Raw genomic sequence first — 5,000 nt, 5'->3', positions numbered from 1 at the left:
TGGTATAATTCTCTACTGCGTCTTGGGTTTACATAACTGTCTCGAATTTCGTCAACTCCCTCTCGTGTTTAGATGAGACCATTTAAACACGGAAGAAGTCCTCTACTGCTTAAATATATTCTATATCATTCACAAATTTTACGGTAGTTTGAATCCGCAATGTTCAATTTATGGAAAACTGGTCACCATTTTTTTCGAAATTTCAATACATCGTCCTTTCAATCCTTAGCTTCAGAAAACAATAAATACCTTTAGTGCAATAATGTGGTTCTTGGAAATGAAACTATAGCACTCTTTTGTCTCCCTTGATACAAAGACATTTCATAGTTTTTACAACGAAGCTGTGTTAGCGTGAAAAGCGTTGAAAATGTCAATGCAGGTGGGTCATGCACACGCCTCCCAAATGGAATTTCGCATGAATTTTACAAAAGCTCTCGTTATCAGTGACCCAATGCTTTTTCTTTTTAAATTAATGCTTAAAACAGTTATACCTCTCTGGAAAAAATCATTCCCAAAATTAAGCATTCAAGAAAAAACACTGAACAAGAAGAACTTGAGATTGAAACAATTTACTACGAAGGTGGTTTGACACTTGAATTCGTAAAATGTTTATGGAAGACGGGCGGCAACGAACAAATCCTAGAGGCAAAATGTAACCTAGAAGACACTAGATACGGAGCTGTTTGACTTGACCTTTTTTCAGTGCCTGTTTGCGGATGCCTTGCTTACGTTCAAGCTGTCTGCACCAAAATTCGTGTCTTTAATAATTCTCGACAAGTAGGCTATAAGTTTACTTTTAATAAGGACAGCTGTTTATTGCAGCCATGGCAGATGACAGCAGAAGCGTACAACATTATTAAGTGAAATGAATTTAAAGGACAAATGTTTTGATATTGAAGGATATCGATATGAAATTAATCACAAAAAAAAACTGGTTGCCCACATTCAGAAGAGACTGTGAGAACTAAGCATAACTTAGAGTTAAGCCTTTTATAGGAGAAACACGCCTACAGCCTTTCCTCTCGTGTCGGAAAGTCGGTATTTGTTTGTTACTTTCTAATAAAAGTTATTACATTCAGGCTTCCCTTTGTCGCTTTGCTCCCTGCAACCTCTTTTAGCTACGATACAATGAAAGAAAGTAAGATCTGTACATACCCTTTCACGATTACAAACTGAAGCTAAGATCGATGCGCTCGGTTTGATTATGATGTAGTTTTCTGTACAATGGTCAAGTCCTTACTACTGACGCTCACTCTCTTGAATATTAAATATAGCAATCAGTATACACAATTATCATTATGAAAGCACCAATGGTTTCCTAGAGGTCGACGGTTCATTGCAAACTCGATGTATTTCATGCAGTCCAAAATCAATTCGCCGAGAACATGCGTACGATTCTCCATTTATTGCGAAATTAGGGATCCATACCGGCAAAAAGAAGATGCACTGTAAAAGTGTTTTTCTGGTTTATCATATATTTTGGCACCCAAAAAATAAGATTTATCTCGTGATATTTTTTAACACCTGCTCTTCACAGGATACTGTAGTGCATTGAATCCACAGCAAACAAAGTGTAATTTACATAAAACGAAACCTGAAATATCAAAAAAATAAAACCGCGACATTAATTTAACCTGTAATGAATTAATGGCAGACTTATAGATAACTTATGGAAAACTTTCCATAGGCTAGTCGGACCTTCAAGTAATACCGATATTTATTTAAAAATTCCGTTGTTACTAATGTTTTAACATATCATAAGTTGAAATTTAAATCTCATTACTTTTCTTGCTGCTGAATTTGACGTCACATCAAATCATATACGGTATGCTCTGTCGCCTACAGAGCATACGCACGTGATGTGCACGGGATTGTATGAAAGAAAGATGAAACATGAAGAAGAAAGAGTGAGAAAATCGTTGGGAAAGATTTGCCTTGGTTGGTAAGGAGACTTTGAAGGCAAACTGCTAAACAAATTATTGGATTTACGGCTGGTCAGGAAAGACTTCTGTAGAAACCGACAAAATGTCGCCGGATGAAAACTATAACTCGAAGCTTGACGTCCTACATTCTCTTAATTAATGTATTGTTTAATTTATCCTTTTCCCATACCCCCTTCGTGGAACCCCCTGGGAGAGGTTTTCAGGCTTTCATATTGGGAAAAGTTTTTAGTTTCTAAAGGGTGGAAGGGTGGTGGTTGGTATGATCTTATATCTCAATCGGTAGAGCAGCGGTGATCAAACCCGAAGGTCTTGGGTTCAATTCCCACCCTGGTCAGAGTTTTTCTCTGTCCTTGTGTTGGCCCATTTTCATTAGTAAGGCTAACGCTCACATGTCTCATATGGGGTACAAAAACTAGCACTTCACATTACAATCTAATCAGTTAAGTCTTTCGCATTGTGTGCGCCTTTCACATTTCATCGTTGGTTTTAGGAATACGACATTCGAGTTTCACAATTCTATAATCGAGTTTCGCTTTGCGACATTACTTTCGGAAGTAGATTTCCCGCTCGATAAGAATCCCGTATGATACAACCGGAACCATCGTGCCTCGAACTCGGGCCACGCGCCCCGGGAGCGAGTAAGTTCCCACTGAGCCATCGAAGCAACTCTGATCACGTGATGGTTTGCTACATTTACCTTGTTCCTAGTCACAAATGTGCCCCAGAGATGTTAAATTAAGCCCTGCTTCGTGATTACAATTTTATTCCTTTTTAGTATTTCCAAACTCCCGTACGGCGGTTACTGAGAAATCTCACTTTTCTCTCTTCTTCTCTGAGCGCGCGCTAGACCACTCTTTGCTCACAATGTAAGCTTTAGCAAATCCTTTCCGCCCGCGATGATTGAACCTCACATCTGAAAGTATTTGATCAAATAGACAGATGATTTTTCCTTGAGAACGGGAAGCTTTTATATATATTAATTTACAGTCTTTCATCTCCCCGAGAGGGTAGGAGATGAAAGACTGTAAATTAATATATATGTAATCGGTTATGTAAACAAAATAAATCGTGAAAAGAAACATAGAAGTGGCAATCAGGCCCAGAGCGCTCACAAGACCCACTTAGCAACGGCGCTGCGTGGGGATTCCATCGCCATTCCTCCAAGTACACGAATCAAAAAACGGGAAAAGAAGATTGGAAAAAGCCTTTAACAACCAAAAACAACAATGAAATCAAGCAAAGAAAAAGAATTCGAAGTTTAAAAGATACCAGATTAGAAGTCTTCTACGGGGGCAATACTCAGTGGTCTCTCTCATATCCAACGCGCTCTCGTGGAATAATTGTTAAGTAGGCACTTAGCATAACATCAAATTTAATGGTATGTGATGGGTCAAATCAATGACATTCGACAACAAAAGATAAATCAATTCCTCCTAGTACAGGAATCAAAAACGTGAAAAGAACATTAGTTAAAAAGCCTTAAACAACCAAGCCTGGTGAGGTTTGCAACGAGTTAATTACCAGGCGAGGACGGATTCAGAGGTAATGGAATTCGTTCCCCAGTTTGATACACAGCGTCGTGGAAGACCACAATTTGACACCAGGGAAAACAAATATTCCTGTACATCTACATGCTCTCGCACTGAGCAACGTCCTCTTTGACTTATGACTGGTTTTGCTTGCGAGGCCTCATACATCATAAGCCTTTTTGAAACATCGCTACCAACCCTGCTACATATTTGGTGGAGAATTAAGACCAGACCACAACACCGGGATCTCCATACCCTTCTCTTTTTCGAATAGTGTGTGGAAGATTATAAACAAGGGTTGTGATATGGGACCTACGGTATATAGATCTTCATAGTCCTTGTCCAAGAAGACTCGAAATCGTAGCCATTTGTGGATGTAATTACAAAGGAAAGGCAGCGCCTTCTCTCCAGTTATTTAAAGACTCTGAGTGTTGGTCCGGCCGTAATTGAACTCACGACCTCCCGCACGACCCGATGCTCACCAGGGCCAAATGACGGTTAGCCAAACGGTCGGCGGTGCAACGTGTAATTGACATTTTTGCAGATACGGTGGCCATTTTGATTTCTATTGTTTCAAATAGTTATTATGGGATGCCCAGGGGGAGAATACATATTAATTTGCCCCCTGAGCATCCCATAATGTCTTTCGAAACAATAGAAATCAAAATGGCCGCCGTATCAAGGCTGCAAAAAAGGTCTATTATGGGAATTTCGAATCCCTTGTCGAGAAGAAGAGATAACTACTCTTCCCTTAGTCAAATTGTAGTCTTTCACGGCACTGTTTATAAAATTGGGGAGCAAACTCCATGACTGTTGGTCCTCTTGATTGAGCCTCCGCCTATTAACTCCTTGCAAACTTCACCAAGCTGGCGGATCATTTCATCTATTTGCCGATGATCGCTGTAACGGCCGCAGAAATTTTCCATTATTTGCTTTTTCTTAACCGCGTTTGATCAAACCCTTTCTCTATAAAAAAGTTGAATTTTTCCAGAAACATCCCAAAACTAATCCATCAACCTGCATTGGAACTGTCAAGTTTTTCCAGGGCAGTAAGTATCTGATTCTAACTGCGTTACGAATTTTCCGCTCCCGCGTATGTACAGCGGTTTTCCTTTCGCGAGGTAAAATAACTCATGCATATCTGATTGCATAAAATGATCAAACAAACATAAAATGGTAAGACTTGCATGTTGAACGATGAATGAGCAGTAGCGCTTCCGAGAGTAATGTACCAGTCACATTTGAAGCTACAACATGCCCCCCAGCCCCCGGGCAACCCCTCGGGCATTTGAATATTTAGGAAATCTTTGTTCAAATGCCCCCCTCCCCGGACCTAAAAGCTGTTCAAATGCCTCATCATAGGTCCATATTTCAGGTGATCAAATGCCCCCACCCCCGGGAAAATTACCAGATTACTGTTTTAACTTTTCAGTAGCTTCTATTATGCTTCTATTATGTTTTAATGAACACCGCCTGTAGTGTTTGTATGTACATCCGGGATCTCTCCAGCGCGGGAACCCGGTGACCG

General features: G+C 40.0%; 1 protein-coding gene and 1 long non-coding RNA gene across 2 annotated transcripts in view; one reads left to right on the top strand and one right to left on the bottom strand.

Annotated features, from left to right (window-relative positions):
* LOC138009085 (uncharacterized) overlaps positions 1-5,000 on the bottom strand; it is a 22,371-nt gene that overhangs the window by 8,838 nt on the left and 8,533 nt on the right. The window contains exon 3 of the long non-coding RNA XR_011124316.1: positions 1,156-1,594. This is a non-coding gene — a long non-coding RNA (uncharacterized lncRNA). The remainder of the gene's footprint in view (positions 1-1,155; positions 1,595-5,000) is intronic.
* LOC138008684 (uncharacterized) overlaps positions 4,973-5,000 on the top strand; it is a 1,598-nt gene continuing 1,570 nt past the window's right edge. Inside the window, exon 1 of the mRNA XM_068855987.1 lies at positions 4,973-5,000. This exon is cut by the window's right edge and continues 1,570 nt beyond it. The gene's annotated coding sequence lies outside the window, so the exon portion shown is untranslated.

The sequence above is a fragment of the Montipora foliosa genome, chromosome 6 (assembly GCF_036669935.1).
Source record: "Montipora foliosa isolate CH-2021 chromosome 6, ASM3666993v2, whole genome shotgun sequence".
Taxonomy (NCBI): Eukaryota; Metazoa; Cnidaria; class Anthozoa; order Scleractinia; family Acroporidae; genus Montipora; species Montipora foliosa.
Note: the sequence above shows the minus strand (reverse complement) of the source record. Positions and strands in the feature narration are given on the sequence as shown.